This window comes from Mastigoproctus giganteus, chromosome 1, assembly GCF_048544385.1.
Source record: "Mastigoproctus giganteus isolate SK-2022 chromosome 1, ASM4854438v1, whole genome shotgun sequence".
Classification (NCBI taxonomy): Eukaryota; Metazoa; Arthropoda; class Arachnida; order Uropygi; family Thelyphonidae; genus Mastigoproctus; species Mastigoproctus giganteus.
The window spans coordinates 88952382-88977099 of NC_143575.1; positions in this window are offsets into that span (position 1 = coordinate 88952382).

Here is a 24718-nt window from a genome sequence, read left to right on the forward strand (position 1 = left end):
AGGAGGACCTACGAAGTATTAGGTAGGTGGTCATAATTCAGTGATCACTCAGTGTATAATACTTTACTATAAACCTCTATTTCCTTATACATAAGTTCTGGTAATTTAATTTTAAAAATAACACAAGTTAACATAGGTGTTCGTCTATTTATTTACTTAGAATTCATTTTTAATCCGGGAATCCTGGTAGTTATTTTCGATACACACCAACTACACTACAACTGGATAAATCAAATACTAGAGACATCGCCAGTGCTTCAGAATGGTTTCAAATCGCGTCCTGTATTTTGTCATCTCGAAACGGCATAAAAATACGGGTGGTAATGTATATCACATGCTGAAAGTTTGGAATCGTCATATACTAGAATTGGTCAAATTATTCTGGTCCTCTTTGAACCATTTACTATTAATCATTGCACAACCAGAGGTTGTGCAATGATTAATAGTAAATGGTGCGATCCATTTAATCAAAATTACTTAAAATCCATTTAAGTAAAATTATGCGATCCATTTAATCAAAATTATTTGATCTTACAAGCGATGTGGTCATCCGTTTCAGTAAAGCTGGCACTTAAAAAATCTGCACCGTTCAATATTACTATTGGCATCTGTGACTTATGATTATAAAAACTTTAATTTGAGAAAAATAAACCCTACATTTTACCCTTTTCCTATGCTCATCAAAATCTGGACATAAAATAAATTATTCATTAATTTCAAACTTTTTCTACCTATTTCTAGTAAAAACAAAAGGCCCTTTTTTCTCCCTATTCCCTTGGCATGGTGGATCAATTTCGTTGTTTCCGAAGCGCGAAATGGATACGCGTTATCTAGGGTTTTCTCCACAACATATTCCGGGTTCTTAGGTTCCGTACAAAGCGCAAATCGGTCCTTGAACACGCACTTATACAGGCATATTATACGATGATATGCCTGTATAAGTGGTCCATAAAGATTTTAAAAACAACATTTTGGAATTCAAAAGTACATCACCAAGGGTGTCAAGACTAATACTCAAGATTTCTAAGAGGTACGAGCTCAAGATTATAATGATTTATGCACCAACATCGAGCCATGATGATGAAGAGGTTGAAGAAATGTACACTGAAATTGAGTCTTCTAGATGAGCAGAAAACCCACTACACTATTATTATTGGGGACTTCAATGCTAAGGTTGGAAAAAGGCAAAACAGCGCAGAAAGAGGAACTATAGGAAATTTTGGAATTGGTGAAAGAAATAAAAGAGGTGAAAGACTTGTGGAATTTGCAGAATCTCAAGGAATGTCAGTAATGAACACTTTTTTCAAGAAAAGGGTGAACAGAAAGTGGACATGGAAGAGTCCAAATGGATTAACAACTAATGAAATCGACTTCATCCTCACTAATAGAAGATATATTGTGAATGATGTTACCGTCCTGAATAAGGTAAATGTTGGAAGTGATCACAGAATGGTAAGATGTACACTTGATATAGATGTAGGAAAGGAAAGGAAAAAACTGACTCGAGTAAATAATACAAAGGTCTTTGAAATAACAGAGGAGGAGAAAAAGCAGTATGTACTGGAACTTAAGAACAAGTTTGAGCTTCTGCAGACTGCTCAGGACCAAGATATCGACGAGGAATATTACAACTTTCTGAAAGTGATAAAGCCCAAGAAACCTATAGGGAAACAGAAATCCAAAGAAGAAAAAATTAGTCAAGAAACACTTGTCATGATGAACCAAAGACAACAAATGAAGAGCAAGAAAAACACTGACAGGGAGAAAATTGAGTATACTGAGTTATGCAAAGCCATTAGAAAGAGACTCAGAGAGGACATAAGAAGATTTAACACAAGAAAAGTAGAACAAGCATTAAGGGAAAACAAAGGATTTAAATCAGCAGCCATGAGCAGTAACACAGAAAGACAAATGATACTGAAACTGAAGAATAGCGATGGTGTAATTATAAACAGCAGAGAAGGCATAATTCAAATAGCAGAAGACTACTATAGGGAATTATACAAGCAGCGAGGGAATGATACCAGCAGTGGGGAAGATGGATTGCAAAGTAGCAACACATACGACATACCCGATATTCTTCCTGACGAGGTAGAACATGCATTGAAGAAAATGAAGAATCGGAAAGCCCCGGGGGAAGATGAAGTTACTGTAGAGTTGTTAAAATTGGGAGGAAGAGACATAACACAAAAATTGGCAAGGCTCTTCACAAAGTGCATTAGAAAAGGTGTGATGCCTAAGCAGTGGAATAATGCAATCATAGTTTTGCTGCATAAGAAAGGAGATAAATCAGAAATTGGAAATTATAGACCAATTAGCTTGTTATCCCATATCTACAAGTTGTTCACAAGGGTCATTACTAACAGATTAGAAAGAATACTTGATGAGAATCAACCGAAAGAGCAAGCTGGCTTTTTAGGACAGGATTCTCAACTATGGATCACCTTCACGTAATATCACAGCTAATGGAGAAAGCAAATGAATATAAAACACCATTATGCCTGGCATTTGTGGATTATGAAAAGGCATTTGACTCCATACAGCATAAGGCAATGTTTCGGGCACTGGAAAGACAAGGCATAGATACTCCATATATTATGATTTTGAAGAAAATATATGAGAGTGCTACATCCTTTATTAGACTAGACAAAGACAGTAGGAAATTTAAAATCGAGAAAGGAGTTCGACAAGGAGACACAATATCTCCGAAGCTGTTTACTGCTGCCCTTCAGGAAGCTTTCAGAAGATTAGACTGGTCGCAGAAAGGAGTCAATGTGAACGGAGAGTACCTAAACCATTTACGATTTGCAGATGACATTGTGGTCATAAGCCACGATCCCAAAGAATTAGAGGAAAATCTTAATCAGTTATGCACAGTTAGTAAGGATTTTGGACTAAAGATGAATATGGCTAAAACAAAAGTAATGATGAACAAGTATGCCACGGAAAGGGAAATAATGATTGAAGGAGCAGTAATTGAAAAGGTGGAGTCATATACTTATCTGGGACAAGTTATTAGCTGTAATAATGATAAATGGCTGGAAGTCAAGAGAAGAATAAATTTTGGATGGATAGCATTCAGGAAATATAGTCACATACTGAAGAGCAATATCCCAGTTTGTCTGAAACGTAAAATAATGAACCAATGTATACTCCCCACCATGACTTATGGAAGTGAAACTTGGGCACTCACCAAAAGAATGGAAGAGAAGCTAAGAACTACACAGCGAAGAATGGAACGAATTATATTGGGAATCAGACTGTTAGATAAGAAGAGAAACACATGGATTAGGCAGCAAACTCAAGTAAAGGACATTCTTATCAAAACTAAAGAACTAAAATGGTCTTGGGCAGGACACATAGCTCGAAGACATGATGACAGATGGACTAAGAAAATAACAGAATGGTACCCAAGAGGAGCTAGAAGAAAACCTGGAAGACAAAGGCGGAGATGGATAGATGAAATTCATGAGTTTTTGAGTAGTAAATGGATGGCCAGTGCTCAAAACAGAAGGAACTGGAAAGTTGCTGGAGAGGCCTTCATCCTGCAGTGGATTGAAAATGGCTGATGATGATGATGGATGATTATACGATGAAAGGATTCCACATAATATCATAAGAACTGGCTCAATATGATCTAAACAGTCGATACACCAAGATGATCCTACAAAATAACAAAATCCATTTCGTTTTTCTAGCATTCCAAGCGCATCAGTGTATATACTATATCTGTAGCTTGTGTGTTCTGAGGTCGATATGCTGTTTGGTGGAAGAAAGACCATGCTATCCACGCCTCAGATCGACTAACTCAGCCACATTGTGAAAAAGAAACCCATAAAAATTCCTCTCGTCATTTACGCGATTCAAACTCAGGTCTTTTCCATCCGACGTGGAGGGGACAGTGATTCTACCAACTGTGCTCCACACGAGGGTCTGAAAGCGATGCACCATAAAGACGATTCCCAGTCACTCATACTACCCATACACCTAATAAAGAATCGGATTACTGCTATAGTAGGTTAATACAAAAAAAAATCATTATTCAGAAATATCGAATTTTATGATCATTTAGCATTTATGTCCAGTATCTAAACGGCTACTTATGGAATCACAAATCTTTAGTCAGCATTCTTCTTTTGGATGAAAATCAACACATTCGTCATCAGATACTTCTGCTAAGACGCACCACATGATGAATTTAACTTCGTCCAGCATTTTTAGCAACTCTTCAAGAGTCCCTGTTAAAAATCAGTCCTTTGTAATAAAATATTTCTTCAGATGATTCCTAACAAACTTCCTACTCGCTGTATGTGTTCAGTAAAAACTCTTTGAACAAGTCTTATCTTTTACAAGGGAAAACAAGCGAAATTAATTTAGCTACATCTTTCTAATCGCTTTAAGGATTTAATAACCTTCTTAGCCCTAGATGCCATCTCATTTGTTGCGAGCTGGAAATATTTTTCTTTGACGATGCAGTATAATTTACAACTCTTTATTAAATCCAATAAAAGAAACGAAAAGCACAGAAAAAAACAGCCTTATACCAATTTAACTGTTGATTAATAGAAAAAAGAGAGGATTAAATTAATCCTACGCGTGGCAGTACTCAAATGTTTTAATAATATAAAACATTGCGAAATATCTCTAATTAAATTCAATGAAATAATCCAACCGTAAATTCAAAAGGATTAAGAAAGACAGCATAATTGGAAATAAATATGGCGCATGTAAATAACCTAAGTATTCTTATATATCAGCATTATTACCAGAACTTTGTTTCAAATCTTAATTTTGCAATCTTTTTTTCCAACAGATGGTTTGTTTGTTTTTGCAATTACTGTTCATCTGCGCGCATTGGTGCAATTCTCTTCAACCAAAACGAAGGAAGTGTAAACTGAACCAGACATTTGTCATCGCACACCAATATTCTTGACATAAGGCCTGGAAAACAAGAAACCACACAATTGCACGTGTTGTATAATTATAAATATTTCCATCGACATTTTGTGAGGAACGTACAGCAAGATTTCTATAATATAATTCATTGTTTTACTCTTTGTTTAATAATGACGTCTTTTAAAAATCCATACTGTATTTCATGCATAATTTTTAATTTCTTTGCTATGCATCAGATGGCAGCACATGGTATACACTACCATAAAATGACGCGGGGTCAGATTTAGCTCAACTTTATGAATTTTATGTATTTATGATTTGTTTATTTCCAATCTAAAAGACCTTCATTTTAAGGCAAGGGACTTTGGCCATTATACTCAACCAGCAATATCTGCTGGTGGACATAGCAGTAAATATTCAAAGTTTTATTCTAAAGAGCAAAAATGTATAATTTAAACGCAGCAAACAGCTAACGTCTGAATGAAACCATAGCGTAAATAAAATCCAACAAAATGTGAAAACTGTTAGCAACAAGTGGACGAACTCCGAATAATGGATAAGTATATAGTTGCCATCTGATGGAGTAATTGAAAACGTACGGAAATACTGTCGAATTTCCATCAGAATTAATAATATAGCCAATGCCATATGGCCTACGATTGTATCGATTAAAAGGGATTTTCTGGTTCCTATTATATTTGAATGTCGACAAAGTTTCAATTTCTGTAAATAATGCAGCTGTCTTAGTATTCAAAACGAACCGGGGGAGTTGGATACCCCGAATTCCATTACTTTTAAATAGATAGCATAGCCGTGCGCGCACTTCTTTTCCGGTTAGTGAAAAAGAAACTTTAAAATATCCTCTATCACCTGGAAATTCTCTGTTTCAATTCTGACGATTCAGAAAATTCTCTACTCCAAGTTATTACTTTCATATTTATGAACAACCAGTTTCTTTAGTGAGATTAAGACTATTGTGCTTTTGTAATCTCTGCTAGAAGCTATTCTTTATGGCATTAGCAATAATCGATCTTTACACTGTCCCTTGAGTAAAATTATTTCATTTCTTAGGAAAATGGGTAAGGTTGCAAATTTAAATGTGTTAGTAAATTTACTGATTTTCAGAAAAGGATTATAGCTATAAAAAAGTAAATGTATTCTACACTAAGGAGCATATGGTGAGTCAAAAGTATAAACTATGCGTAGTCTGATCAAGTGAGTATCCCCCCCCCCCCATCTCTTACTCGTCAAATGGCGAGTAAGACAGCCACTTTGATGCGGAGTTAGTAATTTTGCTGCAACATTAACAGTTTGGCTGATAAATGCCATCCTATAATAGGTACCTGTTGGAAGTCACCTCAATCCATCCATGATTTTATTTCTCCTAGTGAGAATGGGGTTGCTTTTATAAATAATCTTTTATTGCTTACAATTAGATACGGCTGTTAATAAATATCTATTACAACCTATTCTTACAAGTCTAGAGGTTTGACAAGTTATGAATGATCAACGTACAGTTAGAGATTTAACAATAAAAAGCGGACGTACAACTGTGCGATATTTACTTTAAGATTACGTATCATTAGAAAAGAATACACGAAATCAATTCCGATTGACACAAGTGCCATAGATTGCGCAATGATAATGTTCGACAGAAGGTAGTCAGTTGCACATTTCATAAAAAAGCCAATATTTTCCAAGTCAAATGCATACCAAATATTGAAGTCATTATTAGCTACTATTAGTGCTTCACACCTTGTACTAGATCCAAATTAAGCAGTTCATCAATTGGACTGAAGAAGCAGGGCCTCTAGTTTGGCAGGTAAAAAAAGCTTTACAAGCTGTTTGATACCTACAAGCACTGTATTTTGATGAGCTCTCTGACAACACGAATTGGATATAACCACTAAGATCAGTCACAGAGACTGAGTGTCATCAACTGCACCGAACCTTTATATATTTAATATGGCGCCTGGTCTGTAATTCGGTGTCTATACGCTGACCGAGTTGCAAATTTATCCATATCCACTCCACCTGATTCCAATACTTTAATGGCTGGCAGCGACTGTTCAGGCGTTAACATGTCTCTCAGTTTAAGCTAGAAGTTGATAGCAAGGATTTTGCAGAGTTGCGTGGGGTACAGAGATCTCAGAAATTTCGGGATGGAATTCCATCATTTAGGAGCTTGGTGGAAGTTGTGAGCTTTCTGCTGTTTATGGTGGCTGGTAGCTCTAATCTATCCCACCATTTGAGTCATCCGTACCTGTGGATGAATGTGACGATAATGAAGTGTCCACTTCAATAGCCAGTATTATATCTCTTCCTGTCATATTTTACACGAATAAATGTCTAATTGTTTATCATTGAGAGCTCACTCCTCCGCGTCGGCTTGACCCTTGTAATATCGAGGGCCAAAAGCAGAAATTTACTTTCACCAGTGCTCACAGCTATGAAATAGTGCCCTCTTTTCTTCATAAAACAAAGTCAGTAATGTAAACAGGATGAATTCATTTTTTTAATACGCTAGCTTATATTCTATTTCACCATTGCTCAATATTTGTTGTACAAGTTAATCAAGTGGCCTCTGTTTCTTTACCTCTAGAAAATTACTTCCTTTTAACCGCACGTCTTAATAGCTTTCACTTCATATGGTACCGTGAAACAGCATACATGAGGCTTTCGTTAGAAAATATCTGCGAACAAAAGATGCGATTAACATTACTTGGATGAAAAGTGAAGTTAAACGCAATAGAGTTCTTCAGACTGTTAAAAAAGAAAAAGAAAAAAAAAAGCAGGCCCACAAACCATAATGAAACAAAGGCGAAACATGTGAAGGACATTGCAAAGTCGAATTTTGTATTAATTATTTTTTTCTTTGGTTCCTTAATTAAAGATGCCAATGTTTCTTAAAAACGCAAAGATTCGGCCCACAAAAAATGAATTAAACTAATAATAGTACTCCTTCTTACAAATAATCTGAAACAAAAGCGTTTGGAACTCTGAAAAGAAACACCAGGAACAGGCTATAGAAAGTAAGGAATAAAAAAAAAGAGAAAAAAACTTCTTTTGCTTTGCACTTAGTTTCTTTTCACTTTGCATTTCAAGTTGACCAGAATTTTTAAAGATCTTCCCAAGGATCATATGGCTAGTTCTTAATTGCAGTTACGCAAATCCCTTCTCTCTCTCATGTTTCGCCATTAATATCAAGATGCATTAAATAAGAATCAATTTTTCAGTCTTGAGGAATGGCATTTTCCGCCTGTGCTAAAAACCATGAGATTAAAAAAAAAATACGAAGGTCATTTTGCATATCGTAAGCTACAGTCATGTAAATTAACAAGACTACAATGGACGATTTCATGAAGCAATAAATAATTACCGGTTTATTACCATAATTGACACAAAGAACCAACTTCGTGTGAGACAGATGAAAATGCCTCTGAACCTTCTTTCTAAAGCAGCCCACATGTTTTCACAAACCATTATAGAGCCTGACAATTGCATCACAAGCTGGTTCCAGTGTGCATAGGAAAGAAACTGAATATAAAAGGGAAGGGTTTTGACATGTACTCACCGTCCATTAAAAGTTTAATTTAGATTTTTAGTTAGATGGCCTTAATTCATTACCTAAAGGAGATGAAAGGTAGGCAACGCGCACAAAGACAGTTAACCTTGGAAAGTCGCGAATGCATAAGCAACAGTGCGTTTTAGAAGTTGAGTTGTGGGTGGGGAGTCCAGTGCCGCTTGACAATCAACACTAAAGACTTTGAAAGAAAATGCCTTTTTTTCCAGCAATGAATTTTAAGATTTTCCCAAATCTTACCAATTCCTATTAATGATGAGAGTTTTTCAGCTGGTGCCGACCTTGAATGGGATTTTAATTTTGCGCTGAAGCAACAACAGAGGCGTGAGGCAGCCGCATACACTCTAAATTTCTCGAATTCCATGGTTATTTTTTACGGGATGAAAAAACAGGAGGTTCCTAAGAAAGTCCATAATAGTTCCTCTAGTTCTGACCGCTTTTCTGAACTTTGGCAGAGAATAGAACCCGGTCCTTTACAACACGTTCTCAAAATACAGAGATCTCAGATGGAAGCTGTCGATTGTACGCAGTATTCAGTTCTTAACCCACAAAGCAGCCAAATCTACGTTTAAAAAAAAACTCCCCTTTACAGATAACACACTTACGTTGGTCCCGAACTACCTTTCCGCTTTGCGAAAATAACGAAATGCAGCCCGTTAAAGCAAAAGAAATTTTCGCGAGTTTAACCAAGATTTAAATCATGATTGAATTTCTTTGTGCACAAACTGCATCTGATATCGCACTGGTTCGTGAAATCCTAATTTTAATTGGAATCTGGTATGCCGCTCAAAAAAGAGTAATGCAGTTCGTTACGGGAACGTCCCCAGTGTGCGGCCGTTAGTGAAGAACAAGTGTTGTTCGAAAATTAATTAAGATGCTGCCGCTTAGTCCGCTTTATTGGGAAGGAGAAATGGCGTTGTTTACAATTCCCTTGTTCAGAGTGGTAATCAGATGTCTGCAGAGGATTTTAGCTTTTCCAACTTGCCTCCCCCCGATGGTCCTTTAATTTTAGGAATGAATCAGTGCAGGAGTTGTTATCGGTAATTACGATTTTACTGGAGTCAGAAAAGATGCGACTGCTTCTTCTTGTTAATTTTTGACCCATTAACCGGTCAAGTCAAGTGCACGTTATGACACATCCACAGGGTTCTGTCCTTCAGTACGCGTATTTACTGACCAATTTGGTCGATTACTTGTCTGTAGTCACGGATAAAGAAAACCATTATAAACTAATCTTGCACGAGCATTTTTAAAGTATCTTTATGCTATTCGCTGTTGATTTTAAGCATGGCGCTACGGCAGCTTTCGCTTTAATCAATATGCGATATTAGCACGAGTTTCATCTGATATTAAACAAAGTTTCCATTCGTCATGTTCCAGCCTAGCCGCTCCTCAAATACATATAAAATCCTAGTGTGTTTTTCTTCCCTTTTTACCTTCAGCACTAGAACGATTTACGACTGCGACTTCAGCTACAACTGTTTGTAAGATACAGTCGTCCCTTGGTGCTTAGTCCCTATCAAGAATCGCGAGTTTGTAAGCTGGACAGGTTTTTGGGACCTTAACTGCTCCATTCAGATCACCGCTTTTTCAACTTACATGGAATATTCATATCTTCCTCGTGTTTTTCCCAACATATATACACTTCCCTTGTAGAATGCCGTGAAAAAAACCGACTGCGTTACAAAAAAAAAAGATGCGAAGAGGGATCCTTCACCTTTGGTCACGAAGGACACTGTACTGCTTTATAAAACGCATAGTAGTTGTCCATCACTTCAATAGAAAAACATCTGCACTGTCTAAAATACTACACACAATTATCCAAAAATTATTTCTCTCCTCTCTCTTGGGAGGGGCGGCTTTATAATACTCCTCTACACAAACTGATATTGCAATCATGCGCGAACAAACATGCAATTGTCCTTCACCAATTGCAGTACTGACCTGCAACATTTTTGCATTATAGACTTCACCATCGTGCAGCTACATTACTTTGAATATCGGTCTTTGAGAATCTTCGACAGTTGAGCTTCAATTTCAGTAATAAGACTTCCAGAATTTATTTTTGGACACGATCTTTACTCGAGTACAATAACTAAATATGACTTCGAGTCTTAGAATGGTTTTTATGCCAAAATATATAAAGATATTTGAATTTTAACAGAAAGAATCAGCATCTTTCATCTTTTATTGCAAGAGTAAGCATAGCCTACAGGAGGGATTTTTCTTTTAAGTTTATTCCACCTGGAAAATAACGTAAAAAACTGCCTGTTCCTCCAACTGAAATATTTTGCAATTAGGCTCATGGAGAAGGGAAAAAATCGCCATTTGCATTGCCGAGAGGATCGATCACAAACAAGTCAACAACAAGCGGACTTCGTTTTACTTCAGTAATGGAGTGTCAGCTGCCATTCGTCGTCGGGATACCAACTAACGACCTGCTCTTCATGGTTTACCTGCTGCATGGTACACGTTAGGTGGATCCTGCTGTCTAGGGACAGCGCCGAGTGGTGTGTTTGGAGTAGTGACAAAATGTAAAGCTAAGTGCGACTCGTAGAAAGATCATTTTCTTGGATAAGTTTCTTCAAAGTATTCAAAGAAAGTGCCGAAGTAAAGTCAAAAATTCTAAATGTGTGTTAACAAACTTTTCAACTCGCATTTTAAATTAAAATAAACACCGTTAGACATGTTTTTCCTTAAAGTTTAATCAACCATCGAGTTTCCCCTCAAGTAGTCTAGCTACAAGACATCACAAATTAAGATGCATCCATCTCTGGGAGATGGACATATACATTGAAATTTGGACTATTAAGGCTATAGAATGTCATCAAGATAACATTTACATATTTAGATGAGGATTGCAGGTTACAAACAACAGAAAAACAGACTTTCATACGAATGGTAGATTACTGGTTGAGAGCTAATCACTGGCTATCTATTCCTGCTAAAACAAACGTAGTATAGTTTCTGTGTTTCTATAATATTCGTTTTTTTTTTGGTTACTAGCGAGCATCAGAGTTCAACTGGATGGTAGTTAGGGGGAGATATTATATGCAAATAATACATAAAGATATTTAAATAATTTGTGAAATTAATGATTAATTTCTATTCGCTTTGAAGGATCCCATTCAATATAGACTGTTTAGTTTCTAGCCGAACTCAACCACAACACTATGTACTATTTTAAATTGTAATTCACAGGTGACATCTTAGAAAAAGTAAAAGTCTGGATAAATAAGTTTGCTTTTACTATTACATGAAGAAAACCTTTCTTTATTCGCAACTAAATCAGAGAACTAAGCTTATTTTTTTAATTAAAAGCTTATATCCATAGTTAAGTGTCAGCAAAAACTCGTATCGAACCTTAGACCATTTCAAACAAGACTTTAATGTTTATTACTCTGCAAAAAAGGCAAAAGCCATTCCACAGATGCATTAATCTTTCATGTTGTGAGACTGTCAACACAAACTTACCTCACCATCTTTTACGGTAAGTACCAATAAGTTAATTACAAGCAGTGAAGTGTTCCTCTTATTTTATTAGGTATAATTAATCAATATCCATGCATTTTTAACAACGCATTTAAAAAAACTAAACAGAAGGTCTAAGTAAAGTAATAAAGCCTATTTCAAGCTTGTTTTTACATAGCAGACTTTTGGATTAGACTAAACACAAAGGTGACAAACGAGCAATGTATATACACATAACCTGAATGGTAGCCATCTTGTTTCAAGATGGCGGATCGAAATAAAAACAGCCTTCCATTATCATCTTTTCTGTTCATAATCTGACCATGCAACAGCTTAACAACCACTGCTTTTTCAAATGACACTAAATTAAACTTGGAATCAGTGAATTGAATATAGCGTGGTGAATAAATCTTTCCAAAATAAACCCTTGAAATTTACATACACAAATTCTAATACGTTGACTTCACCTTTTACCACAAAAATATTCATAAAATACAGATTTATTTTCCTAACAGCGAATGCTCCTTAACCAAAGATAAAAACAAATGAATGACGGAGCTTCATTATCTGAAAGTCATTCTATCAGCGATGCGTTGGTAAAGTGAACGATGGCTTGCAGAATCTTTTGTTTTGGTAGGAGTGAAAGAAAGGCATCTATTATGGAGGAGAATTATTGATTACAGCACCTGTAGCCTGCAGATAATCCTTGAATTTTAAACCAACTACAAAAAACTCGATATGTTATCAGAAAAATGTTTTAAACTCCTCAATATTAAAAAACTCTTTGGTGTGGATTAAAAGGGATTTGGTCCGTTACAGAGAAAACTCAAGTCTTCCGATAAGTCTCGAGCTGGAAGCAATAAAATATCGATGCATCAAAATTAACTAGAATTTATGATATTGTGTTCTTTGAATCGATATAAATCCTCTCGCTATTTCTTTGCTTTGATGATGGGTGTTTGCTATCATTCAATGAAAAGGACGGTAGAATTACATGTAGCTGAAATCTTTATTTTAAATTCAGGTCATTTGTTCATTTACTTTAAAAATCGTGTGATTATGGAATAAAATCTTTTACGATTTCATAAAAATATTCACAGTTATGTTTGGTAAAAGTAGTCCTCAATTAAAATCTAATTCTTATAAAGAAAAAACTGCAGTCTTTTGCATTTCATAATGGGAAACCAGCTAAGAAAACAGGTGTTACATAATAATATAATAATATTATAATAATAATTGTCATATTATAATAATAATAATAACATAATAATAATTGTCAAAATAATAGAGCAAGCTTATCTGCGAAAAGATCTAAACCTCCCAAGGACTTCCTAATTCATTTCACAAATATACGTGGTCTCAATTCTAATCTCAACGATGTCCATTTCCACTTGCAGTCTTCCAAACCCCATGTACTTTTTCTGACTGAATCTCAGTTATCAGTTGATTCAACTACTGCTCATCTCAGATGTCCAAATTATTTGCTGTATGATTCCTTTCGCCTCAAAGGAGGTACTTGTGCATATGTCCGTTCTGATATTCCCTGTCAGAGACTTGGCAATTTGGAATCTCCTCTCTTTGATCTTCTCTGGCTTAAAATCTCTCTACCTCATTGAGTAAAATTCATCCGTTGTCTCTACCGTTCTCCCAACTCCACTAATCACTTGGAGCTCTTTGACTTCCTCTCTTTGCAACTTGACTTTCTCCAGTCCAACTTTCCTAACAGTGAGGTAATTTTCCTTGGTGATTTTAACGTTCACAACTCCAGCTGGCTTCAGTTTTCTAGTCACACCGACCCAGCAGGTCGAGATGCTGAGGCTTTTGCAATTACTAATGACCTAGCACAGATTGTTCATTTACCTACAAGAATACCAGACAATCCTAATCATATAGCCAATACGCTTGATCTTTTTCTCACAAACAACCCTTCTAAGTACAAGGTTGAAGTGAGGGGTCCTTTAGGCACTTCAGATCACAACTTGGTGATTGCCTCTTCTCCAATGGAACCTTTATCTCATGGCTATTCCCAACCTCGTATTGTTTGGCATTACAAGAATGCAAAATGGGATGACCTGCGAGACTTCTTTTCTTCTTTTCCTTGGTCTGATTACTGTTTCAAAACTTCTGATGTCAACGTTTGCTCAGATCGTGTCAGTGAAATTATTCTTGCAGGAATGGAATCCTTTATCCCACACTCCACTTTAAAATCTCGTCCTTTATCTAAACCTTGGTTTTCCAATAAATGTGCTAAGGCTGTCCAAGAGAAGAACGTTGCATATCGTAATTGGCTTGTTTCTAATTCTTCAGTTTCATTTTCTGCCTACACCAAAGCTCGTAACAATTGTAAAGCAGTTATTAATCAGTCCAAACTAGAGTTTGAACAGGCTAAGAGTAGAAAACTTGCTTCTTGCCCTAATGGTAGCCGAGCATTCTGGTCTCTTGCCAAAGCTATTGGCCGCAACTTTTGCCCTTCTCTGCTCCCACCTCTGTCCAAACCAGATGGTTCTGTTGTCACTTCAGCCAAGGATAAAGCTGACCTGCTAGCATCCCATTTTTCTTTGAGCTCATGTATTAATGATCTTGGTAAAACACCTCCCACCATTCCTAACACGCTCCATTCAATGCCTCCTGTGGTCTTCCGTCAAAAGGATTTTGATGAATCTTGATGCTAAGAAAGCTCCAGGTCCTGATGGTATTTCTCCACTTGTTCTCAAAACCTGTGCTCCTGAACTTACTCCTATTCTTTGCCGCCTTTTTTCACTTTCTTATTCCAAAGGTGTTTTTCCTTCTGCTTGGAAATTTGCTCATATCCAGCCAGTTCCTAAAAAGGGTGACAAATCCCTCCCATCCAATTATCGTCCCATTGCTATTACTTCTACTCTTTCTAAAGTAATGGAGAAATCAATTAACCGCCAACTCTTAAACTACCTAGAAACCTTCCGTCTGATCAACGATCGCCAGTATGGATTCCGTCAGTGTCGATCCACTGGTGATATTCTGGCTTATGTTACCCATTTATGGACTAATTCAATGGAAAGGTTCGGTGAAACACAAGTAGTTGCTCTTGACATCTCAAAGGCTTTTGATCGTGTTTGGCATAAAGGTCTTCTAAACAAGCTTCCATCTTATGGTTTGCCAACTGTTTTTAGTAATTGGTTATCCAGTTTTCTCTCTGATCGCTCACTGAGGGTGATGGTAGATGGCTCTCTGTCTTCTAACTTCTCCACTAATGCCGGTGTCCCCCAAGGTTCAGTTCTTTCCCCCACTCTTTTCCTCTTGTATATCAATGACCTTCTTCCATTGACTGGAAATCCTATCCATAGTTTTGCCGATGATAGCACATTGCATTCAACTTTCCATTTTGAGAAACCTTGTCCAGCTGAATCAGCTTCAAGTTCTCGAAAATCTGCTGCCAATTCCTTAAATGCCGATCTTCAGGTAATTCTCCAGTGGGGCAAAGACAACTTAGTTGATTTCAACCCTTCTAAAACTCAATCTTGTCTTATATCTCGCAAAAAGGATTCTTCTGCTCCTATGCTTATCTTTAGTGACATTCCGATTTCTAGGCAAAATGATATATCTCTTTTGGGGATTACCCTGACTTCTAATCTCTCTTGGCACAAGCACATTACAAATATTGCTTCCTCTGCATCTAAAAAACTTGGTTTTCTCTTTCGCTCTCGGCGTTACTTTTCTCCCAAACAGCTGCTCACTCTGTATAAATCGCAAATCCGCCCTGCCATGGAATATTGTTCCCACATCTGGGGTGGTGCTCCCAAAACCTCTCTCAGGCTTCTTGATTCCATTCAGAAGAGGGCAGTTAGGTTAATTAAGGATTCATCTCTAACAGAGTCTCTCCACTCGCTGTCTCATAGACGCACTGTTTCTGCTGCATGCCTCTTCTACAGATACTTCCATGGGCACTGTTCTTCTGAATTGGCTTCTATAATTCCCGCTCTCTCTTTCAAAACAGTCCGAACACGTGCCGCCACCAGCCAAAATCCATTTACTGTCCAACTTCAAACCCACAGAACCAACTTTTCATCTTCCTAATTTATTCATTCAACTGCCGTTTTCTGGAACAACCTTCCTTCATACATATTTCCTGAAAATTACAATCTACAGAAGTTCAAGTCCAATATCAACAAATATCTTCTTTCGTCTTCTCAACCTCCAACCCAAGCACGGTACTAAGTACTATAGGTTATAATACCTCTCGTGTTTGGGGTTCTCATAAAAAAAAAAAATAAATAAATAAAATAAACAGGATTGGTCCTTAAGGTTCGTAGGAACAGAAAATATGCCACTCCACTTTTGTCCACACGTGGATAAAAAAACAGTATGAGCAGCCCAGTGGACTATACATTTGCTCACGAAGTATTCAGCCACGAATTCGAGATCATCATAAAAAAAAAGTATATCAAAGCAACATTTAAAATAGTTATGGCAGGAACGCTTCCCCTAGTGGGATTTCTGATACTGCTGGATATTAAGAAAGTGCACTCTCTTTTTAAACAGATCTAAAGAAACGATAACGCTGGCATTTCAATTCAGGCGTTTTCATTATTTTGAAAGCTGAATCACGATGACAAAAGTCTTGAAATAATCTAAAAACTCATGAGGGAAAATGAGCTAGAAAAAGAAAGAACGAATGATACAGCATTCGAGTTCATTTGTAATTTAAATCTAAAGCCATTAAGCAGATATTTCGCAACGTCGATATCTGCTGTGACTCTGAAAACAAGTCCACCTGAAAGTCTACCGACGTTATCGGATGTTGTATCCGATGGCAGCGTTTAAGATAACGAATGCATTTGTCCTCGTCCGGGGCCTACGGCTCATTGCCCGTATGTTTTCCTAACACTGCCATTTATCTCGGGAACTGATCTGTGATTGCTCTTATTTCCCATGATTTTGTGAATGTACGGACTTACCGAGAAGAAATCCATTAGTAGAATGAGAGGAGAAGAAACAGAACGAATATGGTGTTTCGTTGATACATGAAAATACTCTCGGGGACAGAGGAATCTTTGTGGCACATATCCTACGTGGTATTTGGAGTATTTACCAGTTTTATAATCTAAGTCCATGGCCTCCTGAAAAATCATGTATTAGACCTTCTTGGAACGAGACATTAAAGTTTCGAGTATTTATTATCAATAAAATCCGTTTTAGCAATATTAGCTGTGTACTGTTTTAGGAATTAAAGTAAAAACTAAGGGACTGCTTAGTGTTTTTTAGCTTCTAGCTGATCATTACAATTCTTCTATACACCATAGGCCCCGTTCCTTGTTAATTTCATCAAAATTACTTATACATCAAAATCCACAGAAATGATCACCAACAAAGAGCCTCAGTCTCCGATTGGAAAGACCCAATGATGAGGAATTTTCTGCAATATGAGTCTTCCCCCCCCCCACAACTTAAGGATATTCCTGAGGAGTCTGCGGAGATCAAGGGGATCCTGATCAAGGGGGAGGTCGGTTTCTGAGAAGGATGATAGGCAAAATGAGTCAATGCAAGAGACACCCTTCGACCAATTCTTGAAACTCCGGGAGGTCTTAGAAAGATTTATGGCGAAACAGACAAACAAGATTCCTGCTGCTATCTAGGACTGACTTTATAGTTTTTTGGTCCAAAATGGAGGGTATAACACTTCACTCCCACATGGAAAACGAAAAACTAACAGACAAGATGGATATTCTCCAGCATAAAGAGAGGAAAGTACACCTAAGCAAGCTCTTCTGCTAAGGTTCTGAAAGATGGCCCTGTTGTTCCTACCTCCGTTTTCACGCCCACAGATCAAAGACAACGACCGAACAAAGCAGAAAAAAACCCTGACTAACATGTTATTTTAGCCAAACCTACACAGGAAGCGAAACTGGAAAGCAGCGACGCTGTCAAGGAGGTCATGACTACCAATTTGAAGGACTAAATGAAAAAATTAAAAAATTATGAGCATTAGGAAGAAAAGGACACCAGTCATCGTCATTGAAACAGATACCAGAGAGGAGGCTCACAATTCTGAGGAACCCTGATATCCCCGCAATAGGATTAAAGGCTGAGACGCCGAAATGTAGAAACCATACAATAGCTGTCTTCGATTTGGACAAAAGTATGACGTCCACTGAACTTAAGGAGGAGCTGTACTTTAAGAATCTTGAATCACACATGGCAGAGGAAGATTTTGATGCTGAGCTTATTCCCAAGTACACCACTAAGCTGACGAAATGCTGACACAAGAGCTGGCCTGGAAACCCATTATAACAGAGTCCTTTCAAAACTACAGAACTGGTCAGCTACTCGTCGGCTGGCCATCTCCGGCGAGAAAACTAAATCAATATCTCTTAAAGGAACATTGTAGCTAACTAGACTAAAAAAAAGTAAAGTGCAGCCATTATCAACCCACTGCAGGATGGAAGCCTCCTCAACAATTCATGCTAAGGGAAATGGACCATAATCTGCCACGCTGGTCCAGTGCGGGTTGGCAGATCGACCGTATTCAGCAGTCAGGGGCTTGAACCCCGGTCTACTCAAAGAGCGTGTGCTACTGCACTCCCGCTCCTGCCCACTCGGCTACGGAGGCCTACTAGTCATTAACATAGATAATATTTCAGTAAGGTTCTAGTGGAAGTCAAGTATTTCGGAATACTTATTGATATGAAGCTCACCTTTCATCCTCATCTAAAGTACCTGGCCGACAAGATTAAGAACTACACTGCTGTGATTAACTGGATTAGTCGAGTGGACTGGGACCTCAAGGGTCGGATCTTGATGTTAATTTACAAATTATTTCTGGCCCCGTCGTCTCCTATGGTGCAGCTGTCTGGTGCACCAGGGGTACACTCTCATGAAATCGCAGAAAACTAAACTCCATCCAGAGAACAATGCTACTTACAGTTATTAAGGGGTGCCACACAGTTAGCACTCTTGCATTCCAGGGCGCTGCAATCCGCCTGCTCCTTCACTTGGAGGTCATCCGCAGAGGTCTCTTCCAACACTCCATGAACCTGACCTATGCAAACCCCTCTGTGGGTAGGAATACTCACAATAATTATACTGTATGGGATATCTCACCTGAAAACCCCACTTTGAGTAGGATCCCGGGCATGAATGAAAGGAAGAAAATCACGGAAAAACTTACCAGTATCTGTCAAAAGAGTTGAGAAAACTCTGACAAGGGTATAATTACCAAGAAATTCATCCCATCAATTGCATTCACTAGTCCGGAGCCTCCTCCTGGTATTCACCAGGTCTACTAGTTGCCTTCCTCTCCTTACGAGACATGGGTCTTTCAAGCTCAAACTCAACACTGGGGATTGAAAATGACCCTCTATGTACGTATGGAGACGAAGAACGTAGGAATCACATTATGTCCTAAATACAAGTACCTCCGACTCAGGTTAATCACTGAAATACAGGAAAACCCACAGCATAATAAGCACATCTTACTGCAGGATGAGCGTTATTATATTGCCTTTACTCTTTGAACTCAGACGAGCCAGCCGTCAAACAAACCCATAACAGACATGACAATCAGCATAAGTAATTCCTCCAATGACCTGCCACGGTTTGCTGACTCCTCCCTATGGAATTACTCCTCCATTCCCCATACAATTCTACCTTGGTGGATTGATTATAGTTGGACTGCTGGGTAGGGCCTCATATCCTACCTGCTGGTAGGATCCACTTCAAGCCAACTTACAGAGTTCATTCAAGGGACCGATGCAAGCTAGACAAATTTAACCTCACTAACTCACCTTACCTGGATTTGACATTTCTGATATTGACCTCTAAATGGATCTCCATGAACCCGACCTATGCAGACCCCTATGTGGGTTTGCATAGGTCGTGTTCATGTAACCCGACCTTGCGGCTAAGTAGCCACAGGAACAACAAAACTCAACCCAACATACAACACCATACGCATACAACATGCTACACACTTCTGGCATTTACAAAGTCTGTACTCTTCACAAGAGTACAGTACTTACTGATGGCGCATTACCCTAAATACTATGCCACTATGTATATAATATAGCAGCAGTTAGTATATTTATGTAATATTGAATGAATTTACTGGAAGTTAAAGAAACAACGACAGCAGAATAAAATTATTCGTCATATAATGATGAAGATTGCTTCGGTTAGAAATAAACATTGAAGAATTGCTTAAGAAAATTATCTCTAGCATGTGTCGCTTTCACAAGTGATCCCCGTTGACCCCTAAATAACATTTAGTTTTGTAATAGGTAAATACTGAGCTAACTTGTCTGTTCGAGACACTTCAGGTTTATCCAATCAACTTCCGCTATCGATTTAGCCATCAAAGTTGATCTGAAGATAATTCCATTATACGATAAATGCTGTTTTAATTGACATCAGAGTAAAATTACAGTCATTATCCTTTCAGTTATCACTGCTGTTGACAGAATAATGAAAGAGACACAAACTCCTCTTAATGGGGGATTAATTTTCCTTCCAACAATATTAAACAAAAGTGTGGCTGAATTTGGGCGCCTCCAAAAACCACTTTGGGCAGCTCCATTATTTTGGGGAACATTCATCACGTGGTGAAGGACTGGCCAACCAACCACCGTCTGAAAAGTTATGCTAATTCTTTAGGATGCTGCATAACATACCACACAAAAAATCTTCCATGTTAACATGGAATTACCAGTCCTGAGGTAGAAGTTATCGTCTACATTTAAATATCATAAATGAAATCGAAAAAGCGGATTGTTGTTTATTCAGTATACATATGGCCAGCATGTGTAAGGATACCTGCATTCCAGCAATTACTATTTCTTTGTCCGTCCGTCAGCACGCATGAAATAACTCAACTATGGCTGTGCAGATTTTTATATAATTTTATATTTGGCCCTCTTAGAACGATTTTTCTTTCCAAATTTAAAATAAATTTGGGAATACTCCACAAATCTCATATAGTAGCTGAAGCACTAGATGTTGTTTGTTTCCAGGCGCTGATTGGAGGAGTGAACAGGAAATATCCTCGTTCGTGCGGAACATCGCTAACGTTTTGCTCTTTTAGTTATAAATCATGAATTATTACTATCTAACGTGCACGAGGTATAATGTACTGCGTTCATTAACAAACTTGTTTAAAATTCAAACAGCCATAACCGTTCGGAACATTGAACACGTTTATATGAACTTCCTTTATTGTTTTCTTCAGGCACTATACACGTTCTTGAAAGTACCTATAAAAAAAAAAAAAACTTCGCTGCTTGCGTAAAGTATACGACCTCTAGAAAATCTAGCACTTTTGTCATTCCTATCGAAACATTAATGGTCTGGAAGGAAATTCAAATACCTTATATTCACTGTTGCCCAAAACGGACCAATAACCTTGAGTCTCTTTGTGTTGGGCCTTTAAGTTTTAATTTTATCATAAAACTTAACGACGAACGTAGGCCGATGCAAACTGTCACATGTTTCGTATGGATAAATATCGATCGATCCTCTCCGTTAAAAATCAGCGAACAAGAAAACAAGTTTCACCAATGAAAAACTTCGACGAAGTTGCAAAGTTTGACTCAATTCCATTTTTCACGTAATTTATCTCAGTTAAGATTTCAAATGATTCCTTTTAGTTGTAACAGAATGCTGTTAAGATCTTCAGCAGCCAATTGTATTCCCAAAGTTTGTAAGGACTTCTACTCCAGTTATGCGTCGATAAGGATAATGAATCGTTATTAAGACCTTTAAAGACCTTACAAACGATATTAGTTTCCAGTGACTGCGTCTGGGCTCCTCGCTTTTGAAAAGCCACAAAAGAGAAGAGATAATGGAGCTCGCGAGGCCTACTTGGCTTAATCTACAGCTGTTTTATCGGTATTCAAACAGTAAATACCTATCAGGTAGTGACTGTCCTCCCAGAGAAATTCGATAGTTCCATTGACCACAAGAACAATTAAAATTTGTTCCTTTGTAAAGTACATAATATTAAAATATTATTTTAACAAGTCAATGAATCTTTTCTATAAATATCCTCTGCCTATAGTACACGAACTAGCCAAAAAATTAGAAATATTTTGTAATTTGCGTCAAAAGATAATTAAACTTACGGTATGCAAATATAAGTTGTCACATGGTATGATCACAAGTTCCTTGGCATCAGATAAATATTGTAGAAGGCATCTCTAAAAGGAAGAAATGCAGCAGAAAGTCGGTACTCCAAGAACGAAACCACAGAAATTGTGCGTCACAATAGAAGGTTCATTCTGCAGCAAATGACTGAAAAATTCAATTTAGGTAAAGGAAAACCCTCATTTCCAATCGAACTGTAAAGCAGGAATTGACGAATATTGAATTTGGTAGTTACGTGCCTTTACCAAAGCCACTTCACTTCATCCTGTAAAGCATTGAGCGATTCGTCTGGAGTGGTGCCGGCAACGCAAAGACGGGACTGTGGAACAGTGGAGAGAGAGAAATTATTTGGTCTGGAAGGGTCTCGATTTACACTTTTTTTGCACCAATGGCAGGACGAAAGTGTGGAATGAACCTCAAGAAGCAATGCATCCAGACTGTCTCGTGAACACCATTCAAGCAGCTGGAGGTGGCGTCGTGGTGTGTAGTACGTTCTGTTGGTATGAGCGGACCCATCCGCTCATACCAACAGAACGTACTCCACACTTCGATGCCTCAGTTTTATCCAGATTGCTATGGATTCTTTCAAGACGGCATCGCAACTATCCACCGTGAAAATAGTGTATATGAATGGTTCGAGGACCATGCCCAAGTTTCCAGCGTATACCTTGGTGCTCTGGTATCTCATTTTCTTCATCCCTCCCCTAATTCTCCTGATCTGAATCCAAATGAGAATGTCGGGACTCGCTGGAAAGGGCAGTCCGGCTTCGTAGTTCTCCATCGATCAAATACAACAGCTGCCAGATATCCTGATGGAAGAATACTCAAATATAGAGCTAGATTTCCTGAGACACCTGGTGAAATCCATGCCACGATGTGTCCGGGCTTAATTGGTGAAAAAAAAAAAGGCTGGCTTACCAGGTATTAAATAAAGTTACTTTTCTAATTTTTTGGCCAGTGAGTCTACGTCAGTATTGTATTTCACATTGTGCTGTAGAATGAAACCATGCTCTCACGAGTTGGAAAACTTTAAAGGGATATTTCTTCTAAATAAATTTATATTAATAATCATAATTATTACTATTATGACTTCCAAGAATTTAAGTCCTGGGCAAACAATTCCAATGCTTGACAAATTAAAAGGGAATGGCATAACCAAATTTTCAGAAAAAGAGTGCATGTGATGACTGCGGTTTTAGTTCACTTTACTTTCTTGGAGTAAACTAAAGTATAGCTAGAGGCTGACGAAAGCCCGGAACTTCAAAAAGATAATGAAGAACTTAGTTTATTAACTGATTGCTGGAAAACTGACTGACTCAAAAATTTACAGCAAGAAGACAATGGATTCAATAATGTTTTGCAATAACTGAGTGACGACTGGTTGGGAAATAAATATACTATGATGGAAAACAGATGGATCTAAATATGAAGAAGAGATGGAATGGAATCTGAAGCCAAATATTTCTCCTGCAGCTGCCACTAGATGCAGTTTTACATTATATCGAACAACAGTCTGATTCAAGAGTCAGCGAAGTAATGTTTATAAAAAACATGGAGGACTCTGCTGATAAAAAAGTCGCATTCGGTACATATGTATACTTCTGTATGATTTCCTGCTTTAATTGACCAACTACCAGTCCCGATATCGGATAAGATGGCGTCTACTGTACCATATTACATTACGAAACTCAATTGTTTTTCTCAATTGTATAAGTTTGAAATAGTGAAACCAAGTAAAAATCTAAACATAAGTAACTTCGTTCACAGAATATGTTTACAAAATCTTGTAATTAACCTAACCTGAAACATGTTGAGTCATGATGGTCAATTACTTAGACCCTAAAACTATGAAACTAAAAAACAAATACTAAATAGGTAAAAAGATACCAAACCATGGATGAAGACCTCTGTTTTATTGTAACAAAAGGAACACAACTTAATTATGCTTGTATATAAATCCAGTTCAAAAATCTAATGGACTTTTCGTGTACTTCGTTGGGAAGTCCGGAGTTGTGCATGCAAAAAAGTTACATAATATTGGTAAAACCATTACAGGAACGCAAAATGGGTTGCTACTCAAAAACCTACTACAGCTTTTTATGTGAGAAACTTTCGTGCATCGAGAAGGTTCCATTAGCTTCATAAGGTTGTAACAGCATCGCATACTGAGTAAGTAATGAGAAAACAAAATTAAAGTAATAATTTCTGTTTCAGCTCTCAATTAGTCTTATATTTCCCCATGAAATGATGTCGCGCATTGAGAGATATGTAAACGACCACTGTTACATCGAGGAACTTTAATTCAGACGTTAAGATATAGGCAGAGCCAAGATGCACTGGATGTCAGGTAACAAAAGTCAACTTTGTAAACTGTATCGTAACTAATCAGGCATCGTGCAGGTAGTATTGACAAAGGTGAACAAGGATACCTCCCTCAAAGGCGATTCGAACACTCCATTTATGCGTAGTATTAAAGAAATTCAAGCTGATTCGGTGAAAAAGCAAAGACGATCCCATATCGTGTATCAATGACGAAAGTAAAGAAATCCAAGCTTTCCTACGAAGTAGACTCTTTGGAAGATCGTTGTGGTTAGTTGATTTATTTTGTACAAAAGTATTCAGGACCTTGAGAAGCCAGTGCATTGCTTGAAAATTATT